This window comes from Taudactylus pleione, unplaced genomic scaffold, assembly GCF_031769625.1.
Source record: "Taudactylus pleione unplaced genomic scaffold, aTauple2 ptg000914l, whole genome shotgun sequence".
NCBI classification, from domain to species: Eukaryota; Metazoa; Chordata; class Amphibia; order Anura; family Myobatrachidae; genus Taudactylus; species Taudactylus pleione.
In genome coordinates this window covers 424,096-440,710 of record NW_028285315.1, presented here as the reverse complement: position 1 = coordinate 440,710, position 16,615 = coordinate 424,096, and the positions used below count along the sequence as shown (strand labels likewise).

At 30.9% G+C, this 16,615-nt stretch overlaps 5 non-coding genes across 5 annotated transcripts; all 5 read left to right on the top strand.

The window, feature by feature from the left end:
• The first annotated feature begins 4,643 nt into the window (after positions 1 to 4,643).
• TRNAR-UCG (transfer RNA arginine (anticodon UCG)) lies at positions 4,644 to 4,716 on the top strand. Its single transcript has one exon. It is a non-coding gene; the product is annotated as a tRNA-Arg (tRNA).
• Positions 4,717 to 9,433: 4,717 nt separating this feature from the next.
• Positions 9,434 to 9,506, top strand: TRNAR-UCG (transfer RNA arginine (anticodon UCG)). Its single transcript has one exon. It is a non-coding gene; the product is annotated as a tRNA-Arg (tRNA).
• Positions 9,507 to 12,310: 2,804 nt separating this feature from the next.
• Positions 12,311 to 12,383, top strand: TRNAR-UCG (transfer RNA arginine (anticodon UCG)). The gene has a single exon. It is a non-coding gene; the product is annotated as a tRNA-Arg (tRNA).
• Positions 12,384 to 14,228: 1,845 nt separating this feature from the next.
• Positions 14,229 to 14,301, top strand: TRNAR-UCG (transfer RNA arginine (anticodon UCG)). Its single transcript has one exon. It is a non-coding gene; the product is annotated as a tRNA-Arg (tRNA).
• Positions 14,302 to 15,186: 885 nt separating this feature from the next.
• Positions 15,187 to 15,259, top strand: TRNAR-UCG (transfer RNA arginine (anticodon UCG)). The gene has a single exon. It is a non-coding gene; the product is annotated as a tRNA-Arg (tRNA).
• Positions 15,260 to 16,615: the final 1,356 nt, after the last annotated feature.

Sequence of the window (16,615 nt, the reverse complement as noted above, 5' to 3'; positions counted from 1 at the left end):
GCTTCTAAATTTTGAATGTTATACTTGAGGTTACTATTACCACACCTTCCACAGGTTCGACAATTTCGACATAGGTGACAGCGTGGCATAATGGATGAGGCGTCTGACTTCTGATCAGAAGATTAAGTTTTCGTGTCCCTTCGTGGTCAAGTCATTCTTTTTGTCACAATTTGAAATCTTCAAACTCTGCATGAATTCAATGGATGACAATGTTGTAAAGAATGTACATTCCTAAATGTAATTCCTATAGGAAAATAAATACAACATAAACAATGATGTGCATGATGTACACATAGTTATAGTTTTTTTAGGTTTTTGGTGCATAGTAAAAGGTATCCTTTTGGAAAAGGTAAGTATTTACCTGTTAACTTGTTCAATTTTGGTAATCTGTGTTGGAAAAAATTTTTTGACCAAATTGATACAATAAAGAATATTTGCATATCTGCATATAAAAATTATATCTCACATGTTTAAAATGAATCATTGAAATCCGAACATCCATAGTCCAATGAGAAATTGCTATAAAGCCTACATCCCTAATATTTTCATAAAACTTAAAAAACCTTTAGGAAAATGTATATGTTTTTCTGTTAACTTGTTTGATTTTGGTAATCTGTGTTGCAAAGCAATTCTTTGACCAAATTGATACTATAATGGTTATTTGCATATCAGCATATAAAAAATACATCTCACATGTTTAGAAGGAATCAGTGAAATCAGAACAGCCATAGCTCAATGAGAAATTGCTCTAATGCCTACATCCCTAATCTTTTTATAAAACTTTATAGCATGCCTATAGAAAAGTTAAGTTATTTCTCAGCTAAGTTAAGGATTTTACAAAATCTAGGCTATGTGAAAGGTATACTTTGTAATGTTCACTCAACATAAATCACTAAAATATGTTGGATTTCATTTTGTAATTCATATGCAAGTTTTTCCAAAACATACCTCTAGAAAAAGCTTCTAAATTTTGAATGTTATACTTGAGGTTACTATTACCACACCTTCCACAGGTTCGACAATTTTGACATAGGTGACAGCGTGGCATAATGGATGAGGCGTCTGACTTCTGATCAGAAGATTGGGGGTTCGAGTCCCTTCGTGGTCGAGTCTTTCTTTTTGTCACTATTTGAAATCTTCAAACTCTGCATGAATTCAATGGATGACAATGTTGTAAAGAATGTACTTTTCTCAATGTAATTCCCATAGGAAAATAAATACAACATAAACAATGATGTGTATGACTTACACATAGTTATAGTTTTTTTAGGTTTTTGGTTCACAGTAAAAAGTATCCTTTTGGAAAAGGTAAGTGTTTACCTCTTAACTTGTTCAATTTTGGTAATCTGTGATAAAAACAATTCTTTGACCAAATTGATACTATAATGTTTATTTGCATATTTGCATATAAAAATTACATCTCACATGTTTAGAAGGAATCAGTGAAATCAGAACAGCCATAGCTCAATGAGAAATTGCTCTAATGCCTACATCCCTAATCTTTTTATAAAACTTTACAGCATGCCTATAGAAAAGTTAAGTTACTTCTCAGCTAAGATAAGGATTTTACAAAATCTAGGCTATGTGAAAGGTATACTTTGTAATGTTCACTCAACATAAATCACTAAAATATGTTGGATTTCATTTTGTAATTCATATGCAAGTTTTTCCAAAACATACCTCTAGAAAAAACTTCTAAATTTTTAATGTTATACTTGAGGTTACTATTACCACACCTTCCACAGGTTCGACAATTTCGACATAGATGACAGCATGGCATAATGGATGAGGCGTCTGACTTCTGATCAGAAGATTGAGGGTTCGTGTCCCTTCATGGTCAAGTCATTCTTTTTGTCACAATTTGAAATCTTCAAACTCTGCATGAATTCAATGGATGACAATGTTGTAAAGAATGTACATTTCTAAATGTAATTCCCATAGGAAAATAAATACAACATAAACAATGATGTGCATGATGTACACATAGTTATAGTTTTTTTAGGTTTTTGGTGCATAGTAAAAGGTATCCTTTTGGAAAAGGTAAGTATTTACCTGTTAACTTGTTCAATTTTGGTAATCTGTGTTGGAAAAAAATCTTTGACCAAATTGATACAATAAAGCATATTGCATATCTGCATATAAAAATTATATCTCACATGTTTAAAATGAATCATTGAAATCCGAACATCCATAGTCCAATGAGAAATTGCTATAAAGCCTACATCCCTAATATTTTCATAATTCTTAAAAAACCTTTAGGAAAATGTAAGTGTTTACCTGTTAACTTGTTTGATTTTGGTAATCTGTGTTGCAAAGCAGTTCTTTGACCAAATTGATACTATAATGGTTATTTGCATATCTGCATATAAAAAATACATCTCACATGTTTAGAAGGAATCAGTGAAATCAGAACACCCATAGTTCAATGAGAAATTGCTCTAATGCCTACATCCCTAATCTTTTTATAAAACTTTATAGCATGCCTATAGAAAAGTTAAGTTATTTCTCAGCTAAGTTAAGGATTTTACAAAATCTAGGCTATGTGAAAGGTATACTTTGTAATGTTCACTCAACATAAATCACTAAAATATGTTGGATTTCATTTTGTAATTCATATGCAAGTTTTTCCAAAACATATATCTAGAAAAAACTTCTAAATTTTGAATGTTATACTTGAGGTTACTATTACCACACCTTCCACAGGTTCGACAACTTCTATAAACATGACTGCATGGCCTAATGGATAAGGCGTCTGACTTCGGATCAGAAGATTGAGTGTTCGAGTCCCTTCGTGGTCGAGTCTTTCATTTTGTCACAATTTGAAATCTTCATACTCTGCATGAATTCAATGGATGACAATGTTGTAAAGAATGTACATTTCTAAATGTAATTCCCATAGGAAAATAAATACAACATAAACAATGATGTGCATGATGTACACATAGTTATAGGTTTTTTAGGTTTTTGGTGCATAGTAAAAGGTATCCTTTTGGAAAATGTAAGTATTTACCTCTTAACTTGTTCAATTTTGGTAATCTGTGTTGGAAAAAAATCTTTGACCAAATTGATACAATAAAGGATATTTGCATATCTGCATATAAAAATTATATCTCACATGTTTAAAATGAATCATTGAAATCCGAACATCCCTAGGCCAATGAGAAATTGCTATAAAGCCTACATCCCTAATATTTTCATAAAACTTAAAAAACCTTTAGGAAAATGTCAGTGTTTACCTGTTAACTTGTTTGATTTGGTAATCTGTGTTGCAAAGCAATTCTTTGACCAAATTGATACTATAATGGTTATTTGCATATCTGCATATAAAAAATACATCTCACATGTTTAGAAGGAATCAGTGAAATCAGAACAGCCATAGCTCAATGAGAAATTGCTCTAATGCCTACATCCCTAATCTTTTTATAAAACTTTATAGCATGCCTATAGAAAAGTTAAGTTATTTCTCAGCTAAGTTAAGGATTTTACAAAATCTAGGCTATGTGAAAGGTATACTTTGTAATGTTCACTCAACATAAATCACTAAAATATGTTAGATTTCATTTTGTAATTCATATGCAAGTTTTTCCAAAACATACCTCTAGAAAAAGCTTCTAAATTTTGAATGTTATACTTGAGGTTACTATTACCACACCTTCCAAAGGTTCGACTATTTCGACATAGATGACAGTGTGGCATAATGGATGAGGCGTCTGACTTCTGATCAGAAGATTGAGGGTTCGTGTCCCTTCGTGGTCAAGTCATTCTTTTTGTCACTATTTGAAATCTTCAAACTCTGCATGAATTCAATGGATGACAATGTTGTAAAGAATGTACATTTCTAAATGTAATTCCCATAGGAAAATAAATACAACATAAACAATGATGTGCATGATGTACACATAGTTATAGTTTTTTTAGGTTTTTGGTGCATAGTAAAAGGTATCCTTTTGGAAAAGGTAAGTATTTACCTGTTAACTTGTTCAATTTTGGTAATCTGTGTTGGAAAAAAATCTTTGACAAAATTGATACAACAAAGGATATTTGCATATCTGCATATAATAACTATATCTCACATGTTTAAAATGAATCATTGAAATCCGAACATCCATAGTCCAATGAGAAATTGCTATAAAGCCTACATCCCTAATATTTTCATAAAACTTAAAAAACCTTTAGGAAAATGTCAGTGTTTACCTGTTAACTTGTTTGATTTTGGTAATCTGTGTTGCAAAGCAATTCTTTGACCAAATTGATACTATAATGGTTATTTGCATATCTGCATATAAAAAATACATCTCACATGTTTAGAAGGAATCACTGAAATCAGAACAGCCATAGCTCAATGAGAAATTGCTCTAATGCCTACATCCCTAATCTTTTTATAAAACTTTATAGCATGCCTATAGAAAAGTTAAGTTATTTCTCAGCTAAGTTAAGGATTTTACAAAATCTAGGCTATGTGAAAGGTATACTTTGTAATGTTCACTCAACATAAATCACTAAAATATGTTGGATTTCATTTTGTATTTCTTATGCAAGTTTTTCCAAAACATATATCTAGGAAAAAACTTCTAAATTTTGAATGTTATACTTGAGGTTACTATTACCACACCTTCCACAGGTTCGAAAACTTCTATAAAGATGACTGCGTGGCCTAATGGATAAAGCATCTGACTTCGGATCAGAAGATTGAGGGTTCGAGTCCCTTCGTGGTCGAGTCTTTCATTTTGTCACAATTTGAAATCTTTAAACTCTGCATGAATTCAATGGATGACAATGTTGTAAAGAATGTACATTTCTAAATGTAATTCCCATAGGAAAATAAATACAACATAAACAATGATGTGCATGATGTACACATAGTTATAGTTTTTTTAGGTTTTTGGTGCATAGTAAAAGGTATCCTTTTGGAAAAGGTAAGTATTTACCTGTTAACTTGTTCAATTTTGGTAATCTGTGTTGGAAAAAAATGTTTGACCAAATTGATACAATAAAGGATATTTGCATATCTGCATATAAAAATTATATCTCACATGTTTAAAATGAATCATTGAAATCCGAACATCCATAGTCCAATGAGAAATTGCTATAAAGCCTACATCCCTAATATTTTCATAAAACTTAAAAAACCTTTAGGAAAATGTAAGTGTTACCTGTTAACTTGTTTGATTTTGGTAATCTGTGTTGCAAAGCAGTTCTTTGACCAAATTGATACTATAATGGTTATTTGCATATCTGCATATAAAAAATACATCTCACATGTTTAGAAGGAATCAGTGAAATCAGAACACCCATAGTTCAATGAGAAATTGCTCTAATGCCTACATCCCTAATCTTTTTATAAAACTTTATAGCATGCCTTGCCTATAGAAAAGTTAAGTTATTTCTCAGCTAAGTTAAGGATTTTACAAAATCTAGGCTATGTGAAAGGTATACTTTGTAATGTTCACTCAACATAAATCACTAAAATATGTTGGATTTCATTTTGTAATTCATATGCAAGTTTTTCCAAAACATACCTCTAGAAAAAGCTTCTAAATTTTGAATGTTATACTTGAGGTTACTATTACCACACCTTCCACAGGTTCGACAATTTCGACATAGATGACAGCGTGGCATAATGGATGAGGCATCTGACTTCTGATCAGAAGATTGAGGGTTCGTGGTCAAGTCATTCTTTTTGTCACTATTTGAAATCTTCAAACTCTGCATGAATTCAATGGATGACAATGTTTTAAAGAATGTACATTTCTAAATGTAATTCCCATAGGAAAATAAATACAACATAAACAATGATGTGCATGATGTACACATAGTTATAGGTTTTTTAGGTTTTTGGTGCATAGTAAAAGGTATCCTTTTGGAAAATGTAAGTATTTACCTGTTAACTTGTTCAATTTTGGTAATCTGTGTTGGAAAAAAATCTTTGACCAAATTGATACAATAAAGGATATTTGCATATCTGCATATAAAAATTATATCTCACATGTTTAAAATGAATCATTGAAATCCGAACATCCATAGTCCAATGAGAAATTGCTATAAAGCCTACATCCCTAATATTTTCATAAAACTTAAAAAACCTTTAGGAAAATGTCAGTGTTTACTTGTTAACTTGTTTGATTTTGGTAATCTGTGTTGCAAAGCAATTCTTTGACCAAATTGATACTATAATGGTTATTTGCATATCTGCATATAAAAAATACATCTCACATGTTTAGAAGGAATCAGTGAAATCAGAACAGCCATAGCTCAATGAGAAATTGCTCTTATGCCTACATCCCTAATCTTTTTATAAAACTTTATAGCATGCCTATAGAAAAGTTAAGTTATTTCTCAGCTAAATTAAGGATTTTACAAAATCTAGGCTATGTGAAAGGTATACTTTGTAATGTTCACTCAACATAAATCACTAAAATATGTTGGATTTCATTTTGTAATTCATATGCAAGTTTTTCCAAAACATATATCTAGAAAAAACTTCTAAATTTTGAATGTTATACTTGAGGTTACTATTACCACACCTTCCACAGGTTCGACAACTTCTATAAACATGACTGCATGGCCTAATGGATAAGGCGTCTGACTTCGGATCAGAAGATTGAGTGTTCGAGTCCCTTCGTGGTCGAGTCTTTCATTTTGTCACAATTTGAAATCTTCATACTCTGCATGAATTCAAAGGATGACAATGTTGTAAAGAATGTACATTTCTAAATGTAATTCCCATAGGAAAATAAATACAACATAAACAATGATGTGCATGATGTACACATAGTTATAGTTTTTTTAGGTTTTTGGTGCATAGTAAAAGGTATCCTTTTGGAAAAGGTAAGAATTTACCTGTTAACTTGTTCAATTTTGGTAATCTGTGTTGGAAAAAAATCTTTGACCAAATTGATACAATAAAGGATATTGCATATCTGCATATAAAAATTATATCTCACATGTTTAAAATGAATCATTGAAATCCGAACATCCATAGTCCAATGAGAAATTGCTATAAAGCCTACATCCCTAATGTTTTCATAAAACTTAAAAAACCTTTTGGAAAATGTAAGTGTTTACCTGTTAACTTGTTTGATTTTGGTAATCTGTGTTGCAAAGCAGTTCTTTGACCAAATTGATACTATAATGGTTATTTGCATATCTGCATATAAAAAATACATCTCACATGTTTAGAAGGAATCAGTGAAATCAGAACACCCATAGTTCAATGAGAAATTGCTCTAATGCCTACATCCCTAATCTTTTTATAAAACTTTATAGCATGCCTATAGAAAAGTTAAGTTATTTCTCAGCTAAGTTAAGGATTTTACAAAATCTAGGCTATGTGAAAGGTATACTTTGTAATGTTCACTCAACATAAATCACTAAAATATGTTGGATTTCATTTTGTAATTCATATATCAAGTTTTTCCAAAACATACCTCTAGAAAAAGCTTCTAAATTTTGAATGTTATACTTGAGGTTACTATTACCACACCTTCCACAGGTTCGACAATTTCGACATAGATGACAGCGTGGCATAATGGATGAGGCGTCTGACTTCTGATCAGAAGATTGAGGGTTTGTGTCCCTTCATGGTCAAGTCATTCTTTTTGTCACAATTTGAAATCTTCAAACTCTGCATGAATTCAATGGATGACAATGTTGTAAAGAATGTACATTTCTAAATGTAATTCCCATAGGAAAATAAATACAACATAAACAATTATGTGCATGATGTACACATAGTTATAGGTTTTTTAGGTTTTTGGTGCATAGTAAAAGGTATCGTTTTGGAAAATGTAAGTATTTACCTCTTAACTTGTTCAATTTTGGTAATCTGTGTTGGAAAAAAATCTTTGACCAAATTGATACAATAAATGATATTTGCATATCTGCATATAAAAATTATATCTCACATGTTTAAAATGAATCATTGAAATCCGAACATCCATAGTCCAATGAGAAATTGCTATAAAGCCTACATCCCTAATATTTTCATAAAACTTAAAAAACCTTTAGGAAAATGTCAGTGTTTACCTGTTAACTTGTTTGATTTTGGTAATCTGTGTTGCAAAGCAATTCTTTGACCAAATTGATACTATAATGGTTATTTGCATATCTGCATATAAAAAATACATCTCACATGTTTAGAAGGAATCAGTGAAATCAGAACAGCCATAGCTCAATGAGAAATTGCTCTAATGCCTACATCCCTAATCTTTTTATAAAACTTTATAGCATGCCTATAGAAAAGTTAAGTTATTTCTCAGCTAAGTTAAGGATTTTACAAAATCTAGGCTATGTGAAAGGTATACTTTGTAATGTTCACTCAACATAAATCACTAAAATATGTTGGATTTCATTTTGTAATTCATATATCAAGTTTTTCCAAAACATACCTCTAGAAAAAGCTTCTAAATTTTGAATGTTATACTTGAGGTTACTATTACCACACCTTCCACAGGTTCGACAATTTCGACATAGATGACAGCGTGGCATAATGGATGAGGCGTCTGACTTCTGATCAGAAGATTGAGGGTTTGTGTCCCTTCATGGTCAAGTCATTCTTTTTGTCACAATTTGAAATCTTCAAACTCTGCATGAATTCAATGGATGACAATGTTGTAAAGAATGTACATTTCTAAATGTAATTCCCATAGGAAAATAAATACAACATAAACAATTATGTGCATGATGTACACATAGTTATAGGTTTTTTAGGTTTTTGGTGCATAGTAAAAGGTATCGTTTTGGAAAATGTAAGTATTTACCTCTTAACTTGTTCAATTTTGGTAATCTGTGTTGGAAAAAAATCTTTGACCAAATTGATACAATAAATGATATTTGCATATCTGCATATAAAAATTATATCTCACATGTTTAAAATGAATCATTGAAATCCGAAAATCCATAGTCCAATGAGAAATTGCTATAAAGCCTACATCCCTAATATTTTCATAAAACTTAAAAAACCTTTAGGAAAATGTCAGTGTTTACCTGTTAACTTGTTTGATTTTGGTAATCTGTGTTGCAAAGCAATTCTTTGACCAAATTGATACTATAATGGTTATTTGCATATCTGCATATAAAAAATACATCTCACATGTTTAGAAGGAATCAGTGAAATCAGAACAGCCATAGCTCAATGAGAAATTGCTCTAATGCCTACATCCCTAATCTTTTTATAAAACTTTATAGCATGCCTATAGAAAAGTTAAGTTATTTCTCAGCTAAGTTAAGGATTTTACAAAATCTAGGCTATGTGAAAGGTATACTTTGTAATGTTCACTCAACATAAATCACTAAAATATGTTGGATTTCATTTTGTAATTCATACGCAAGTTTTTCCAAAACATATATCTAGAAAAAACTTCTAAATTTTGAATGTTATACTTGAGGTTACTTTTACCACACCTTCCACAGGTTCGACAACTTCGATAAAGATGACCGCGTGGCCTAATGGATAAGGTGTCTGACTTCGGATCAGAAGATTGAGGGTTCGAGTCCCTTCGTGGTCGAGTCTTTCATTTTGTCACAATTTGAAATCTTCAAACTCTGCATGAATTCAATGGATGACAATGTTGTAAAGAATGTACATTTCTAAATGTAATTCCCATAGGAAAATAAATACAACATAAACAATGATGTGCATGATGTACACATAGTTATAGGTTTTTTAGGTTTTTGGTGCATAGTAAAAGGTATCCTTTTGGAAAATGTAAGTATTTACCTGTTAACTTGTTCAATTTTGTTAATCTGTGTTGGAATAAAATCTTTGACCAAATTGATACAATAAAGGATATTTGCATATCTGCATATAAAAATTATATCTCACATGTTTAAAATGAATCATTGAAATCCGAACATCCATAGTCCAATGAGAAATTGCTATAAAGCCTACATCCCTAATATTTTCATAAAACTTAAAAAACCTTTAGGAAAATGTCAGTGTTTACCTGTTAACTTGTTTGATTTTGGTAATCTGTGTTGCAAAGCAATTCTTTGATCAAATTGATACTATAATGGTTATTTGCATATCTGCATATAAAAAATACATCTCACATGTTTAGAAGGAATCAGTGAAATCAGAACACCCATAGTTCAATGAGAAATTGCTCTAATGCCTACATCCCTAATCTTTTCATAAAACTTTATAGCATGCCTATAGAAAAGTTAAGTTATTTCTCAGCTAAGTTAAGGATTTTACAAAATCTAGGCTATGTGAAAGGTATACTTTGTAATGTTCACTCAACATAAATCACTAAAATATGTTGGATTTCATTTTGTAATTCATATGCAAGTTTTTCCAAAAAATACCTCTAGAAAAAGCTTCTAAATTTTGAATGTTATACTTGAGGTTACTATTACCACACCTTCCACAGGTTCGACAATTTCGACATAGATGACAGCGTGGCATAATGGATGAGGCGTCTGACTTCTGATCAGAAGATTGAGGATTCGTGTCCCTTCATGGTCAAGTCATTCTTTTTGTCACTATTTGAAATCTTCAAACTCTGCATGAATTCAATGGATGACAATGTTGTAAAGAATGTACATTTCTAAATGTAATTCCCATAGGAAAATAAATACAACATAAACAATGATGTGCATGATGTACACATAGTTATAGGTTTTTTAGGTTTTTGGTGCATATTAAAAGGTATCCTTTTGGAAAATGTAAGTATTTACCTGTTAACTTGTTCAATTTTGGTAATCTGTGTTGGAAAAAAATCTTTGACCAAATTGATACAATAAAGGATATTTGCATATCTGCATATAAAAATTATATCTCACATGTTTAAAATGAATCATTGAAATCCGAACATCCATAGTCCAATGAGAAATTGCTATAAAGCCTACATCCCTAATATTTTCATAAAACTTAAAAAACCTTTAGGAAAATGTCAGTGTTTACCTGTTAACTTGTTTGATTTTGGTAATCTGTGTTGCAAAGCAGTTCTTTGACCAAATTGATACTATAATGGTTATTTGCATATCTGCATATAAAAAATACATCTCACATGTTTAGAAGGAATCAGTGAAATCAGAACACCCATAGTTCAATGAGAAATTGCTCTAATGCCTACATCCCTAATCTTTTTATAAAACTTTATAGCATGCCTATAGAAAAGTTAAGTTATTTCACAGCTAAGTTAAGGATTTTACAAAATCTAGGCTATGTGAAAGGTATACTTTGTAATGTTCACTCAACATAAATCACTAAAATATGTTGGATTTCATTTTGTAATTCATATGCAAGTTTTTCCAAAACATACCTCTAGAAAAAGCTTCTAAATTTTGAATGTTATACTTGAGGTTACTATTACCACACCTTCCACAGGTTCGACAATTTCGACATAGATGACAGCGTGGCATAATGGATGAGGCGTCTGACTTCTGATCAGAAGATTGAGGGTTTGTGTCCCTTCATGGTCAAGTCATTCTTTTTGTCACAATTTGAAATCTTCAAACTCTGCATGAATTCAATGGATGACAATGTTGTAAAGAATGTACATTTCTAAATGTAATTCCCATAGGAAAATAAATACAACATAAACAATTATGTGCATGATGTACACATAGTTATAGGTTTTTTAGGTTTTTGGTGCATAGTAAAAGGTATCGTTTTGGAAAATGTAAGTATTTACCTCTTAACTTGTTCAATTTTGGTAATCTGTGTTGGAAAAAAATCTTTGACCAAATTGATACAATAAAGGATATTTGCATATCTGCATATAAAAATTATATCTCACATGTTTAAAATGAATCATTGAAATCCGAACATCCATAGTCCAATGAGAAATTGCTATAAAGCCTACATCCCTAATATTTTCATAAAACTTAAAAAACCTTTAGGAAAATGTCAGTGTTTACCTGTTAACTTGTTTGATTTTGGTAATCTGTGTTGCAAAGCAATTCTTTGACCAAATTGATACTATAATGGTTATTTGCATATCTGCATATAAAAAATACATCTCACATGTTTAGAAGGAATCACTGAAATCAGAACAGCCATAGCTCAATGAGAAATTGCTTTAATGCCTACATCCCTAATCTTTTTATAAAACTTTATAGCATGCCTATAGAAAAGTTAAGTTATTTCTCAGCTAAGTTAAGGATTTTACAAAATCTAGGCTATGTGAAAGGTATACTTTGTAATGTTCACTCAACATAAATCACTAAAATATGTTGGATTTCATTTTGTAATTCATACGCAAGTTTTTCCAAAACATATATCTAGAAAAAACTTCTAAATTTTGAATGTTATACTTGAGGTTACTTTTACCACACCTTCCACAGGTTCGACAACTTCGATAAAGATGACCGCGTGGCCTAATGGATAAGGCGTCTGACTTCGGATCAGAAGATTGAGGGTTCGAGTCCCTTCGTGGTCGAGTCTTTCACTTTGTCACAATTTGAAATCTTCAAACTCTGCATGAATTCAATGGATGACAATGTTGTAAAGAATGTACATTTCTAAATGTAATTCCCATAGGAAAATAAATACAACATAAACAATGATGTGCATGATGTACACATAGTTATAGGTTTTTTAGGTTTTTGGTGCATAGTAAAAGGTATCCTTTTGGAAAATGTAAGTATTTACCTGTTAACTTGTTCAATTTTGGTAATCTGTGTTGGAATAAAATCTTTGACCAAATTGATACAATAAAGGATATTTGCATATCTGCATATAAAAATTATATCTCACATGTTTAAAATGAATCATTGAAATCCGAACATCCATAGTCCAATGAGAAATTGCTATAAAGCCTACATCCCTAATATTTTCATAAAACTTAAAAAACCTTTAGGAAAATGTAAGTGTTTACCTGTTAACTTGTTTGATTTTGGTAATCTGTGTTGCAAAGCAATTCTTTGACCAAATTGATACTATAATGGTTATTTGCATATCTGCATATAAAAAATACATCTCACATGTTTAGAAGGAATCAGTGAAATCAGAACACCCATAGTTCAATGAGAAATTGCTCTAATGCCTACATCCCTAATCTTTTTATAAAACTTTATAGCATGCCTATAGAAAAGTTAAGTTATTTCTCAGCTAAGTTAAGGATTTTACAAAATCTAGGCTATGTGAAAGGTATACTTTGTAATGTTCACTCAACATAAATCACTAAAATATGTTGGATTTCATTTTGTAATTCATATGCAAGTTTTTCCAAAACATACCTCTAGAAAAAGCTTCTAAATTTTGAATGTTATACTTGAGGTTACTATTACCACACCTTCCACAGGTTCGACAATTTCGACATAGATGACAGCGTGGCATAATGGATGAGGCGTCTGACTTCTGATCAGAAGATTGAGGGTTCGTGTCCCTTCGTGGTCAAGTCATTCTTTTTGTCACTATTTGAAATCTTCAAACTCTGCATGAATTCAATGGATGACAATGTTGTAAAGAATGTACATTTCTAAATGTAATTCCCATAGGAAAATAAATACAACATAAACAATGATGTGCATGATGTACACATAGTTATAGTTTTTTTAGGTTTTTGGTGCATAGTAAAAGGTATCCTTTTGGAAAAGGTAAGTATTTACCTGTTAACTTGTTCAATTTTGGTAATCTGTGTTGGAAAAAAATCTTTGACCAAATTGATACAATAAAGGATATTTGCATATCTGCATATAAAAACTATATCTCACATGTTTAAAATGAATCATTGAAATCCGAACATCCATAGTCCAATGAGAAATTGCTATAAAGCCTACATCCCTAATATTTTCATAAAACTTAAAAAACCTTTAGGAAAATGTCAGTGTTTACCTGTTAACTTGTTTGATTTTGGTAATCTGTGTTGCAAAGCAATTCTTTGACCAAATTGATACTATAATGGTTATTTGCATATCTGCATATAAAAAATACATCTCACATGTTTAGAAGGAATCACTGAAATCAGAACAGCCATAGCTCAATGAGAAATTGCTCTAATGCCTACATCCCTAATCTTTTTATAAAACTTTATAGCATGCCTATAGAAAAGTTAAGTTATTTCTCAGCTAAGTTAAGGATTTTACAAAATCTAGGCTATGTGAAAGGTATACTTTGTAATGTTCACTCAACATAAATCACTAAAATATGTTGGATTTCATTTTGTAATTCATATGCAAGTTTTTCCAAAACATATATCTAGAAAAAACTTCTAAATTTTGAATGTTATACTTGAGGTTACTATTACCACACCTTCCACAGGTTCAACAACTTCTATAAACATGACTGCGTGGCCTAATGGATAAGGCGTCTGACTTCGGATCAGAAGATTGAGGGTTCGAGTCCCTTCGTGGTCGAGTCTTTCATTTTGTCACAATTTGAAATCTTCATACTCTGCATGAATTCAATGGATGACAATGTTGTAAAGAATGTACATTTCTAAATGTAATTCCCATAGGAAAATAAATACAACATAAACAATGATGTGCATGATGTACACATAGTTATAGTTTTTTTAGGTTTTTGGTGCATAGTAAAAGGTATCCTTTTGGAAAAGGTAAGTATTTACCTGTTAACTTGTTCAATTTTGGTAATCTGTGTTGGAAAAAAATCTTTGACCAAATTGATACAATAAAGGATATTGCATATCTGCATATAAAAATTATATCTCACATGTTTAAAATGAATCATTGAAATCCGAACATCCATAGTCCAATGAGAAATTGCTATAAAGCCTACATCCCTAATATTTTCATAAAACTTAAAAAACCTTTAGGAAAATGTAAGTGTTTACCTGTTAACTTGTTTGATTTTGGTAATCTGTGTTGCAAAGCAGTTCTTTGACCAAATTGATACTATAATGGTTATTTGCATATCTGCATATAAAAAATACATCTCACATGTTTAGAAGGAATCAGTGAAATCAGAACACCCATAGTTCAATGAGAAATTGCTCTAATGCCTACATCCCTAATCTTTTTATAAAACTTTATAGCATGCCTATAGAAAAGTTAAGTTATTTCTCAGCTAAGTTAAGGATTTTACAAAATCTAGGCTATGTGAAAGGTATACTTTGTAATGTTCACTCAACATAAATCACTAAAATATGTTGGATTTCATTTTGTAATTCATACGCAAGTTTTTCCAAAACATATATCTAGAAAAAACTTCTAAATTTTGAATGTTATACTTGAGGTTACTTTTACCACACCTTCCACAGGTTCGACAACTTCGATAAAGATGACCGCGTGGCCTAATGGATAAGGCGTCTGACTTCGGATCAGAAGATTGAGGGTTCGAGTCCCTTCGTGGTCGAGTCTTTCATTTTGTCACAATTTGAAATCTTCAAACTCTGCATGAATTCAATGGATGACAATGTTGTAAAGAATGTACATTTCTAAATGTAATTCCCATAGGAAAATAAATACAACATAAACAATGATGTGCATGATGTACACATAGTTATAGGTTTTTTAGGTTTTTGGTGCATAGTAAAAGGTATCCTTTTGGAAAATGTAAGTATTTACCTGTTAACTTGTTCAAGTTTGTTAATCTGTGTTGGAATAAAATCTTTGACCAAATTGATACAATAAAGGATATTTGCATATCTGCATATAAAAATTATATCTCACATGTTTAAAATGAATCATTGAAATCCGAACATCCATAGTCCAATGAGAAATTGCTATAAAGCCTACATCCCTAATATTTTCATAAAACTTAAAAAACCTTTAGGAAAATGTCAGTGTTTACCTGTTAACTTGTTTGATTTTGGTAATCTGTGTTGCAAAGCAATTCTTTGATCAAATTGATACTATAATGGTTATTTGCATATCTGCATATAAAAAATACATCTCACATGTTTAGAAGGAATCAGTGAAATCAGAACACCCATAGTTCAATGAGAAATTGCTCTAATGCCTACATCCCTAATCTTTTCATAAAACTTTATAGCATGCCTATAGAAAAGTTAAGTTATTTCTCAGCTAAGTTAAGGATTTTACAAAATCTAGGCTATGTGAAAGGTATACTTTGTAATGTTCACTCAACATAAATCACTAAAATATGTTGGATTTCATTTTGTAATTCATATGCAAGTTTTTCCAAAACATACCTCTAGAAAAAGCTTCTAAATTTTGAATGTTATACTTGAGGTTACTATTACCACACCTTCCACAGGTTCGACAATTTCGACATAGATGACAGTGTGGCATAATGGATGAGGCGTCTGACTTCTGATCAGAAGATTGAGGATTCGTGTCCCTTCATGGTCAAGTCATTCTTTTTGTCACTATTTGAAATCTTCAAACTCTGCATGAATTCAATGGATGACAATGTTGTAAAGAATGTACATTTCTAAATGTAATTCCCATAGGAAAATAAATACAACATAAACAATGATGTGCATGATGTACACATAGTTATAGGTTTTTTAGGTTTTTGGTGCATATTAAAAGGTATCCTTTTGGAAAATGTAAGTATTTACCTGTTAACTTGTTCAATTTTGGTAATCTGTGTTGGAAAAAAATCTTTGACCAAATTGATACAATAAAGGATATTTGCATATCTGCATATAAAAATTATATCTCACATGTTTAAAATGAATCATTGAAATCCGAACATCCATAGTCCAATGAGAAATTGCTATAAAGCCTACATCCCTAATATTTT